Source organism: Humulus lupulus, chromosome 3, assembly GCF_963169125.1.
Source record: "Humulus lupulus chromosome 3, drHumLupu1.1, whole genome shotgun sequence".
NCBI classification, from domain to species: Eukaryota; Viridiplantae; Streptophyta; class Magnoliopsida; order Rosales; family Cannabaceae; genus Humulus; species Humulus lupulus.
Window position 1 is genome coordinate 183,196,243 of NC_084795.1, and position 12,112 is coordinate 183,208,354.

A 12,112-nucleotide genomic window follows, 5' to 3' on the forward strand; every position below is an offset into this window, starting at 1 on the left:
TTATATAACTAAAATTGTGGAATCAAGAGACTGAGTGCACTCTCTTATGCGTGTAGCACAGTGCCTGTGCACTGTGCCACACGTGTACCACATGCCTGTGATGGCATGTGATTTTTTCCAATTTTTATTATTATTTAAATACCAAAAATCCCAAAAATAAATTAATTCAAAATTAATTATATTTTTGTTTAATCAAATAAGTAATTAATTCTCAATTAATTAATTACACATAATTAAGAAATAATTATGTTTGATACATAAAAAAATATTTTTCTTATCACATAAGTCCTTTTTGCCCATTTTTGTATTTACCTTTGTCAGTGTTTGTTTGAGCCATTTCGGGGACCATGGACCTATAACATTAAGCTCCAATAAATTGAAACTAAATAATTAAACTCATTAATTATAATAGTTAATTTATTAATTATGATATTACTCCACTATAAATTCAGAATTGCACTCTTTATGTTATAGATATACTTTTACAGAAATCTTTTTCTTAAGTCGTCCATTGATATAACCATCTTACAATAGTTCAACCCTCTAACTAATTAGTTCATATATTAGAATGAATAATTACCATTTAACCTTTCTAATTTACTTCTTATTCCTTAAGTACCATTAATTCACTAGTGAATAATTAATCTATAATCTAATTATAGATTTGAGCTCAAAATCATTCAGTTCCAGAATTATCCCTTAAGGGAACTAATATACGATCCGTTAGGAAAGATTAGATTCCGTATTGTTGATACATGTTCCCAGCCATGCATGATATTAAATCTCCAAAACAAAAGTCATTAGCCTCATTCTTTGAAGAGACCTTAACGAATGAATCAAAAGATTTAATAAACATGAACAGAAGTTCATGAACACTGAGGATTTAGGTTGATCTAAAAATGATCATCAGTTATGATATGAATTACAAGTCTTTATTATTAAATGCTTTTTGGATAAAGACTTTAATTCATATCGGTCCATGTCATATATAATCATATTATATAAAGCACCTTTACCGAGATGTCTTTCCACATCAATAATCTGAATCTAGATTATTTGTATCATTATGATACTCAATAAACCATACTTACAACTCCAATTAAAGAATTCCATATCTTTAATTTGTTGTTGTTGACTATTTTTATTCATTCATGTGATCTTAATTCTCTCGTACTAATACAAGATCACATCCTCAATAATGAATATGGAATTTTTCTGATATTTACAAAATTATTCAAACAATAATTTGACAATCTAAATATGACAATAATAATAAACCATTGTATTTATTTATTCATAGAAACACAAATGTCTTTACATTCTTTTAGGACACACTCCTAACAGTATCTACCACACTAGCTAGGAAACCTATACATCCTCCCTGTAATAGGTCCCTAGCTCTCAGCACTGAAATCCTGGGTATGCGGGGTCCACACACCGCTCCCACAAAGACAAAGGGATCCTCGCCCTCCGGCTCAAAGGTCACCATCTTCTTTCTGCAGTCAATAGTAGCTCCATATCTAACCATCCAATCCATGCCTAAAATTATATCAAAGTCCTCCATACCCAACTCAATTAAGTTTACTGACAACTCCCTACCATCAACCATCACTAGCAATGCTCTAATCCACCTCCTAGAAACTACCAGTTCTCCTGTAGGCAATATAGTCCAAACCCCGAAGTATAATACTCACTAGGTCTACACAGTCTATCAATTACCTTACTAGAAACAAACGAATGTGTAGCACCAGAGTCAATCAATACATTAAAAGGAGAGCCAGCGCTAGAAAGCTAACCTGTCACTACTGAGGGACTAGCCTCGGCCTTTGCCGGTGTCAAGGTGAACACTCGAGCTAGAGTCAAGTTGTCCACCTTCCCTGCATCTCCTTTCTTCACTACTTGGCAGTCCTTCCTGAGGTGTCCCACCACCCCGCACACAAAATAGGCCTTAGCTCGACATTAAGCCAGATGGCAATTTCTGCACCTCGTGCACTCAGGATAGCTCCTCCATGAATCACCACCTCCCTGGCAGCCACCCTGAGTACCCCGACCTCTCCTACCAGGACCAGGAGCGGTCGAAGCATCAGGGGTCTTTCTCTTCAGTTCACTGGTACCTCCGCCCCTACCAGAACTAGAATATGGAGGCACCGCCCTGCGACCCTCCCGCATCGTTGCACTCTCTCTCCATATCTTATTCTATGCTTCCTCAATGGTAAGAGCCTTCTTTACAGCCTGGGACTAAGTTTTCCCCCAAGGAACTGTTGTAATCCGCACATCTCGGGCTATCATAGCATTAAGCCCTCTGATAAATCTGTCCTACCTAGCTGCATCAGTAGGCACAAGATCTGGTGCGAACTTCGCAAGTCAGTCAAACATTAGGGTATAGTCTGTAGCTGTCATGCTGCCCTGAACTAGTCCCATAAACTCATTTACCTTCGCTTCCCTGATGGCAATATTATAGTACTCCTGACTGAATAGGTCCTTGAATCCTTCCCAAATCAATGTAGTAACATCTCTTGTCTGTGATGCTAGTTCCCACCAGATACGGGCATCCTCTCTCAGCATATGTGGCACAGGACACTCAGTCATGTCCCTCTACCCTCATGAAATCCAGGATAGTAGTAATCATGGTAATCCACTATTCGACCTTCAGTGGGTCAGGTCCTCCCTCAATGATTGGGGGCTGCTGCTTCCTGAACCACTCATACAATGGCTCCCATCTATTCCCAACCTCCACTGCTGTACAACTGGTACCACTGTAGGTGGCACAATAGAGGCAGCACTCCCTGATGGAGCCTGCTGTCGTAGAATGCGGATCTGCTCATCCTGGCTCTGTAGTCGTGCTTGCATGTCTGCCATAAGTTATTGCTAGATCTCAGGGACTGGCGGAGGGGTATGGCCCTGGTCATATTCTCTAGTCTCATACCTGGTGCTGGCTAGTTGCGTAGAATTTCTTGGACGCATAGTTATCCAAGTTAATCTGTAATCAACGACTCGACGGTCAGACTATGATGACAGGGTAATAATCCTTTCATTATCCACCACTGGGTCTCAAACATTCACAAACAATCAAGATATAACAATTTATCCAAGTACTCAAATATTTTCATTCACATGCATAGCAATGCTAATAAGCACGCCTCAATATCATCACGCAATAGTCAAGGGCTAGGCCCTATTAGTATCACATGCTCCATATTAATCAAGCAAATATCTGCATTCATATTCCATTCTAAACATTTAAGCATATAATCATGTATACACAATAACCAACCCTGAGTCGAGCTTGTCTTTAACAGTGAATGTACATGTCCAGCCAGTCTTTAGGAACCCTTAAACCTAGGACGCTCTGATACCTAGTTGTAACGCCCTGGATAGCCAAGACCTTTACACTATGTGTTTATAAAGGTGCAAGACTTGCTAATCAAGTCATTCAGTTAGAAATGTGTCACCAAAATTACAGTTGAACTAGGGTTAAAAGATTTTGGCCACAAAAGATACTTTCCTTATAATCAAACATTTTTACATGGGATCCCAAAAGAAACAACGTTAAAAGATAGTTTACAAAATTTTAGGATAAAAGTACAACTACTAGCCATTCTAAGGGCAAAACAGACATTTAGGCTTTTCCCGTCCTGTACTACTCCTCGGCCGTGGCGGCCGATCAGCTGACTATGTACATTCAGCCTCAAAGCTCTCCATCTCAGGGCTGGTCCAGTTTTCCCTTGCCTTTACCTGCACCACGTAGCACCCGTGAGCCAAGGCCCAGCAAGAAAACACAAAAACAGAACATAATCAACAAACAAACAACCAGCTAACTCATACAGTATAATCATATACTCAATATTCCAAATATTCACATTAATCAAGTATTCAGCATACCAAGTTCATCATTTCATACTAATAACCAATTCACATATGATAACCAGGGTCAACGCCCTTAGGCCACACCCTCTATTTATCCCACTCACTCCGGCCCGCTTAAATCGAGCTCAGTGAATATCATGCTGTCCTCAGCTACCAGTGGCTAAGCCGCGCCCTGTGCGCAAATATTATTTGTGAAACTCTTAGGTTGTTTACCACATGTCCCATGGCATAATACAATTTATGACATCATACAGATATAGGGAGCTCTTAGTCCCAATACAATCACATAATCGGGTGAAATTTTCTTACCTTTAGATTCCGATAGCTTTGTTCAATTCAACCCTCAAGCACGATCCCGTCCGAGCCCTAGCATACACCTAGTCATAGCCATATATCAGAATCATCACCAAACTTCAATCCCAAAACCTAATCTCGGGACCAATCCCGAGCCCTAGGGAAGCCCTAATTCCACCAAACGGGGTGGTGGAATCAAACACCGAGCCCTCGGGCAAGAACCCTAGGAAACAACCCAAAAATCCCCTTCTAGGAATAGGGTAGCGCTACAGCGCCCTAAAGTGGGCACTATAGCGCTACAAACAGAGCCCAAAAACCCACTGACCACAAGGCCTAGCATTGTAGCCCCCAAAGGCTAGTGCTACAGTGCTAGTCACAGCACATCCAACCCTGCTTTCCTCTTCCTTCGATTTTCCCCGAGCCAAACCTCTCCAAACCTCAACCATACCCCAAAGCAAGCCTACCAACGTCTCTAACACACCTCGAATGACCTAACCATATGAAATTAAATCACATGCACCTCATATTAAAGAAATCACCATGGTTGAGCTTAAAGCTTAAAGCTCAACAAGACATAACAAAAACTTCAGAACTCAAGGCTAGAAATTCTTACCTTTGATGGATGAATTTGACCTAGGATATCCTCCACACTTCCTTAGCTTTCACTCCTCAAAACTTCAGCATTAATTCCCTAGAATTTCCATCAAAACTCAGCTCAAAATCCATTTTAACACCAAAAACCAGAAACTGAATAACAACCTCAAAACCATACCTTAATTGGATGAGTAATCTCTGCCAATCCCTCAAGCCAAATCAAAAACCCCTATTTTGAGCCTTAGCCTAAGCCTTCTCTGAAGCTAAGCTCCAAATTCCTTCATGAGATGAAGAAGAAATCCCAATCTGAGAGAGAGAGAGAGAGAGAGAAAAGACTCCCACTTTTCCTTCTTTCCTTTTTCTTCTTCTTTTCTTTTCTTCAGACTTCTAAAGCTTCCTACATATTCCACTAAGGCAATAAATCCAAAAACAACACTTATCTTATTTTAAACACGAAAAGACCAAACTGCCCTCCCAATTAAAACTAAACTTTTAAACATCCTAAAGGCATTTTAGTCATTACTCCCAATTCCCGCTAATTCATCGAGTGTCTCTAATATTTACTGCTTACTTCCCAACACCCAACTAATCTCCAATTATATTCCTCAATATCAAATAATCCCTGATATACTTCTTAAATTTCCATAAATACCCCAGGCTCGCCCCGAGCCGGGTATAAATCCCCGCCGTGATTTTTTCGCTAACCGGCTCACTAGGATCGCCTCGAGTCACAAGCTACAAATATATCCACATAATAATGTGGTGTCAACAATTTATCACAGATATTTACATTTATGCCCTCACACAGGCCAAAATTACGAATATGCCCTTCTAACCTAACCAGGGCCTACATGCATACTAATACACATAGTCATGCATCACATATATCAAAATAATCTTATCAACATGCTTTTAGTCATTTAAATCACATATAATCCTGTTATGCCCTCCTGACACACTAATCAAGGCCCTTAAGCCTTATTAGTAAATTTGGGTCGTTACAAAATCATACAATAAACTTGGGGGGCAAATGTCATTCCAAAATTTTGTTCAATGATGTGGCAATGACATGGACATGTGGTAGGGCATGGTCAATAAATTACACATTAATAGTCAATAAATGTGTTATTTAAAGAGGTGAAAAGGTTGAGAATTGACCTAAGGAATTGTGATATTACTGGTCAGGAATAAGTTTAGCCGAACGTTGATGTGCCATGCCTGACCGATGGTGTGCCATGCCCGACCAATTGTGTGATTTGCCATGCCCGATTGGTGGTGTGCCATGTCCGGCTAGTGGTGTGATTTTCCATGCCCGACCAACGGTGTGCCATGCCCGACCGGTGGTATGCTTTGGTCGACCGGTGAGTTGTCTTGTTGACCAGTCACTTCAGGGATGGATTTGATTTGTTGACGGATCAGAATCTCAGAAGTTACCATCGAGTGACTCTTCAGTAAAGCATCAGAAACAACTTCAGCCTGAATCATTTGCAACTACCACGGGAATCTATCAGATATCCTGGAATAATAGTTATATTGTTGTAATTTGAATTTATTTGTATTTTATTAATTAAAGTTAGTTGAAACAACCAACAACCCCATCAAAAACGGAATATTTCTCATGTACGATCCATGACCCTATAAATAAATGGATCATGGCATCATTTAGGGGGATCTGATCTTTTTAAGAGTTGGAGACTCTAAATTTGAGACTTTGGGACTGTTTCTTGGGGCATTTTTTGAGAGAGCTTAGAAAGAGAAAGCTTGTATTCTCTAGAGAGAGAAACTCTATATTTTTCTACTTACACTTAAGAAACTCAATTGGCTCAGGTTCATTTGATCTTAAGTGTAGGATACATATATCACAACTCCAAGTGGTTTAGGGTATTACCAAAAAATTGGGGTTAAACCACTATAAAAATTACTTGTGTTATTTATTTTCTATTCAAGGTTTATTGTCCTTTTTGCATCTACTCGCAGTTGGCTAAAATCGTGGTCAACGTTTTTGGTGCTTTCATTGAGAGCCTAAATTGAACAAACACACTACTATCCTACCAATATAGCGCCCAGGAAGCCCAGTACGTCAACTACAAAAGAAACTGTTAGACCAGAATGTCCTGCACCTGAGAACCCTAACACTGAGCTCAGTGTAATGCCCCAAATTTCCTAATAAGGTTTAGGACCTTGATTAGGAGGCCGGGAGGGCCATAATTGATTTATTATAGTATTTAATGATTATATGCATGTTTACGTGAATTATATTATTATATGATGGTGAATGCATGCATATGGGCTCATATGTTAATTATGAGGGTAATTTGGTAATTTGGCCACCGTGGGCGTAATTGTATATTTTGGGTGCATGGTTGTGATTAATTAATATATCCACATTATAAGGTGGATTGGTTCGAGCTAATCGACATGAGACGATCATGAGATGTAAGTGTTCAGTCTAGTCATAACGGGTTAAAGTTCGGGGCTCGGGGTGAGTCTCGGGGTAAATTTAATGATTAGAGCATTACCGGGAATTAAAGGGTAATGGGATATGATTTATTGGTATTTGGGAATATTGAGAATAGCGGGAATTGGAGAGCGTTAATTATAATTAACGAGATAGGCGGGAAAGGACGGTTTTACCCTCGGAAGCTTTTAAAGGGGTTTATTTGGCTTAAGGGCATTATGGTCTTTTGACCTTAAGGATTTATATCAGCCTAAGGGAATTTTAGAAGGCTGTGGAATGATAATAAAACAGAGCCTATCCTCATCTCTCCCTTTCTCTCCCGTATAAGCTTCTTCCTTCATCCTTTCTTTGAATTTTGAGAGCCATTTTGAGGAGTTGAGCTAGGAGATCAAAGGTGGGAGTTAGGTAACTTGATTCAAACATTTAAGGGGACTCAAAATCGTTTCTAAGGTGAGTTCTAGCCATTGAATTCAGGTTATGCTCTGTTTTCCTTTTGGTTTTCAGCTTAAGGTTTTTGATGTAGAAAGTGGGGGAGTTTTTGTGTATGTTTGGTTGGGTTTTGATGAGGGGGAGTTATGGGTGATGTTTAGAGGTTTAATTGAGTGTTTGGAGAAGGTTTGGAACTAGTTTGAAGGCTTGGTTCTAAGGGAATATGCAGGGGAGGTCGAGCTGGTGCGTTGCTGATTTTTGGCTAATCTGGGTAATGAGCCGCGGCCTGGTTTTTGTGTGACGCGGCCTAAGGTGGCTTCTGAGGAAAATATTCCTCTTTCAGGGAGATGAGCCGCGGCATGGCTGTGGCGAGCCGCAGCCCATCAGGGCAGATTTGACCAAAATTGTGTTTTTAGCTTAGGGATGCTTACCATAGGCCTCAAGGTTGATCCTACTACTTGGTTAAGTGGGGATTGATGTCCCGGAGGCTAGATATTGGTTTGGGAACTTAAGTTGATCATTTTTATTGATGATATCTTATATTTGGTTATGACTAGGTGACCTCTAAAGGACTAAAAGTTGATCGTTCTCAAGGATCGTTCTTTAAATCATTCTAGCTCGACTTTGAGGTAAGAAAACTGTACCCTGTGTATATGAGACATGCATGGCTACTATCGATGCATGTTGATTGATTATTGAGTATGACATGCATGGTTATTATTGATGCATGTCGGTTGATTATTGTGAGTATGACATGCATGGCTATTCTTGATGCATGTTGGTTGACTATTAAACGTGACATGCATGGCTGTTATTGGTGCATGTTGGATTGATGGATATATTGCATATTGTTGACGGTGAAATCTCGTCAACGAAATTAGGTCGGAAAACTCAAAGGTAAATGCGGCGATGTTTAGATGAGAACTTAGAATTAACTTATGAAAGGATAAACACAGATGAACAATGGAGTGAAAAATGTATATTGCTTAATAGCCTCTGCATACAATGAATTTTCCAACCCCCTTCTCTGTGGAAGTGGGGTTCATTTTATAGTAGGCTCTAATGGCCCTAGGTACATGGTGGTCCAGGGGACCAGATGGTACACGAGTACACTAACAGGAGAGTGGTTCCAAGGGTAGTGGTGTCAGTTCTGGTACAAGGTCAGAGATCATGGGAGCACCTCACCTTCTGTACCTGGTCATGCCTCCACTACCTGCCTGGTACGGGTGTCAGAGGAGTGGCTGGTGAGGACAACAGATGGTACTTTGTTCGTACCTCCACTACTTATCTGACGTGGGTACTATGTCTGTACTCTAACTCCTTTCAGTTCGTCAGTGGACTCCGTACCTCATGAGATCAATGCCATGTGACCCTCATTTGCAAGGCATAGATGCGAGGCGGTAATGACCCATGCACTGGCTGTGCCTTGCAAGGCTCCTAGTGGTGAGGGGCCTAGCTATACTTGTCTCCTTGCGGCATGGATCCAGACTAGTGACGCGATGGTGCAACGGCCTCCCGAGAAGATGGTGGCCCACGGGCCTCGCTGGGGGCGTGTCCCTGATGGCCTCACTGGGGGCGTGTGCCTGATGGCCTCGCTAGGAGGCGTGCATGCCTGATGGCCTCGTTGGGGGCGTGTGTGCCTGATGGCCTCGCTGGGGGCGTGTGCCTGATGGCCTCGCTAGGAGGCGTGTGCCTGATGGCCTCGCTAGGAGGCGTGCGTGCCTGATGGCCTCGCTGGGGGCGTGTGCCTGATGGCCTAACTGGGGGCGTGTGCCTGATGGCCTCGCTAGGAGGCGAGCGTGCCTGATGGCCTCGCTGGGGGCGTGTGCCTGATGGCCTCGCTGGGGGCGTGTGCCTGATGGCCTCGCTAGGGGCGTGTGCCTGATGGCCTCGCTAGGAGGCGCGTGCTTGATGGCCTCGCTAGGGGGTCCGTGCCTGATGGCCCGAGGACCCAATGAGAGTGTAGGCGTATGGGGGTCTAAGTGCGTTCTTTAGGTCTTTTATAAGCGTGGAATATTGAGCATCCATAGGTGTATGTCTCGGGCGTCTTTGGCAGCGTTCACATGTATGAGTGCATCTTGACCCATGAGCATGTCAGCCTTGCGCGGGCACGTTGGACCTCACTATGTGAGGGCCTTGTGCACCTATCCTCTTGCAGTATTCATTGTGGCCCCTTAGCTTAGCAGGGCCAAACCTTGTGGCTCATAATGTGTTGTTTCTCATGAGATGATCTCCTGTATTCAACAAGGCCTACAGGCTCGAGCCCAATAGCATGAATAAGTGACCTTTATCCCTATGTTCCGACCAGGGACTAAAGAGATTTTATTTGGTGGATTTTTGGCATCCACACATATGATGCATGAGAAACATGTGATTAGGACGTGCTTTGTATACTGGGTATGATATTGTTCAGAGCTTGTGCCTCTGTGGTTGTGCATGATCCTAATTGTACTAGTATCTGTTTAGTAAGCATGCTGAACACCTTGTTTACGAGTATTGGACATGTGACATATAATTGGTGGCATGACTTACTTGTGTATGGCACTGACTAGTCAGGGACCGACCCTAAGGTCGATGAACACGCATTGAATGGCTCTATGGCATTAATGCTGGACCGACTCTAAAGTCGAGAATCATGCATTGAGTGGCTCTATGGCACTAATGCTAGACCGACCCTAAGGTCGATGATCACGCATTGAATAGCTCCATGGCATTAATGCGGGACCGACCCTAAGGTCGAAGAACTTATAAGCGCTTGCCTGGTCTATGACCAGATGTTTATAGCCAAGGTATATGACCCCGGTGACTGTTTGTCACATGGCTAGGGGACGCTGTCCATAGCACGACTTTAGAGTCGGGAGGAAGGTTATGTTAGTGACCATTCACCATGCACCTGTCCTGATAAAAATTATGAACGAATCACTTATCAGTTAAGCCCTGGTGACCCTATCGTCACATGGCTAGAGGGAGCTATGCTCATTATTGTGACTTTTGGCTATTGTCACCTATTTGCCAGGACTGATAGTCCTGAATGGTTATTATGATCGTTGTTGATATTATATCATGCTTTATTGTGTTTTCTTGCTGGGCTTTGGCTCACGGGTGCTACGTGGTGCAGGTAAAGGCAAGAGGAAGCTGGACCATCCTTGAGTTGAAGAGCTTAGGTGATGATGTGTACATATGCAGCTGCTCGTCCACCACGGCCGAGGTTTAAAGTGGAACTAGGGTTGAACCCTGTTTTGCCGCTTAGAACGTCCTGTTGTAAATATTTTCTGTAATAAACTCTGAAATTATATTTTCGGGATCCCAGTGTATATATTAAACGTTCTAGTGAAACGTTACATCTTAACCAAAGTTTTTAATCCCTAAACCGCTAATCATACTTAGTTCACGATTTGGCCAAATGACTCGGTTAGCGAGTTTAGCATTGTTTACAAGGCACACCGTAACGGTCCCTGGAGTTTGGGGCATTACACTCAGGGTCTTTCTTGAGGAGACAACTCCAGAGGTCGAACAACTCCAGGAAGCCATGGGGGCTTTCCAGGAGGAGTTGATGCAATTTAACGTCCGGCAAGAGTCTTTCGCTTAAGAGATGACCAGGCCGAGAGTCGCGTTAGAACAGCAAAGGCGCGATATGGAGGCCAGAAGTGAAGAGATCAGACAACGACAGGAGGAAGTCAACCGGAGACATCATGAAGCAGCACTTGCTCTAGAAGCGACTACGCAATTGCCCCAAGACAATGCTCAAGCTGCGTCACGAGCAGCCGCCCAAGGATTACGAAAGGACAACGTTAGACGGAAGTCCCCTGCTGGAAGGACGGACTCTCAGGGACCTGACCGGAGTCGAAGCAATCAGTCTGTTCGAGCAGATGACGAAGTCCACTCTAGAACGACACCAATATAAAGGGAGAACTCTAAAACTCCTTCCATAATTCACCGGTCGGAAACCTCCCGATCAGAGAGTTACTGGTCGGATAGTAAGCACACTCCACCAAACTAAAGCTCCTCTAGATAAAAAAACTCCTAGCTACAGAGATGGACATGGTCGTGACGAGGGTGACAGTCATCAGCCCAACCGGTCAAAAGAAAAAGAAAATGAAGACACGGACCAGAAAGGAGGAAAAGATTGCCCGGGCCGTACCGAAAAGCTGCAACTACATCCTGGCCAGCAACATAGTGGGAGAGAGCAGATCCCGCGCAGTAAACCTTCTGAAAAATCTAAGAGCACGGTGTTCGACCGGGTAGGAGAACATGCTTCCCGGAAGGATCTAAGGGACGTTATCACCAACAAGAGGAAGACTGTCCCGGTAGAAATACTTGACGACACTGCACCAGAAGGAATGCCCGACCGGGAAGTCCGAATTATGGAGCCTCGTCAGTTGGACTAGCCATCTAAGCCCAGCTTCACGCACTAACAGCTGCAGTGCAAGGTTTATCAAAACAACCTTCCGAGATTGATGCGGTAGACCA